The sequence below is a fragment of the Pelophylax lessonae genome, assembly GCF_965119305.1.
Source record: "Pelophylax lessonae genome assembly, chromosome: 12".
Classification (NCBI taxonomy): Eukaryota; Metazoa; Chordata; class Amphibia; order Anura; family Ranidae; genus Pelophylax; species Pelophylax lessonae.
The window spans coordinates 223,407,181-223,408,604 of NC_138779.1; positions in this window are offsets into that span (position 1 = coordinate 223,407,181).

The following is a 1,424-nucleotide window of genomic DNA, read 5'->3' on the forward strand; positions in this document are numbered from 1 at the left end:
TGATGGGAGACAAACTCCACCCACATCTTCTATTATTCACTCCTCATTGTTCATGGAGTTTATTGATTTGAGATAGATAATGGATAGATTATAGATTATACAATACCTTTATATTTGATGGCTCCTATGTAGAAAGGGACGAATAATCCAAACTTTCCCCTTTGAAATACTTTAGGCACCAGTTGATTAGAATTTTTTGTAAAAATGTTTAAATTCTTTATGATATTAAAGTAGAATTCCTGAGATAGAACGGGGGAAGGGTTAGCACACCTTGGTCTTATTGCTGTCTGAGGTCCTGTGGGAGGCTTCCGCTCACCTTCCCTTCTCCTAAGATTATAGGAAGCGAAAGGGGAACTTTCCCAGTCAGGACACAGAAAACCATAAAAACATTGGAAAAATGCTAACCCTTTCCCCGCTCCATCCATTCTAATAAAAAAATGTATTTGAATGCAGTTCCACTATAAAACCTGTACTTCTACTTACCTTTCTTTTTTTTTTCTTTATAGGTTTACTTTGAGGCGAAGTTAATAGACATAATAAAAACAATGAAGATGTTAAGAAGACTGAGACAGGATGAGTTGGTGTCTAGAACCCAGAAGGCGGTGGGCACACCATTCTTAGAGAGGGAGGAGAATGTGACAGAGAGAGAATTTAACGTGATGAGGCAAATAAGAAGAGAAGTGGAGAAGGTGGCCATCGAAGCCAAGGACCAGAGCATCAGAGCAGAGAAGGTGCTCCGCAGAGTAGAGGAGATAGCCTATAGAGCAGAGAAGGTGCTCTACAGAGTAGAGGAGATGGCCATCAGAGCAGAGAAGGTGCTCCACAGAGTAGAGAAGAGGGCCTTTAGAGCAGAGAAGGTGGCTATCGAAGCAAAGAACCAGAGCATCCGAACAGAGCAGGTGCTCCAAAGAATAGAGGAGATGGCCATCGTATTAGAGAGGGCAGTCAGCAGAATAGATGAGGTGGCCATCAGATCAGAGAGGCCAATGGATGAGGTGACCATCAGATCAGAGAGGCCATTGGATGAGGTGGCCATCAGATCAGAGAGGCCAATGGATGAGGTGGCCATCAGATCAGAGAGGCCAATGGATGAGGTGGCCATCAGATCAGAGAGGCCAATAGATGAGGTGGCCATCAGATCAGAGAGGCCAATTTGCAAAGTAGAGGAGGTGGCCATAACAGAAGAGGCAGACAGGAGAGCAGTAGAGGAGGTCAGGCGTGTAGAGGAGAAGGAGAGGGAGATAGAGGAGCATAGAAAACAAGAGCTGGAGAAGAGCAGAGAAAAGGAGAGAAAAAGAAAAGAGGAACAAGATAGGGAGGAAGAGGAGGAACGCAGGGCACATGAGTTCTGGGATAGAGAAGAGAAAGAGAGAAAAATGATTTTAGCGCAGTTAAAAGCGCAGAGGCAAGAAAGTTGGTTGACG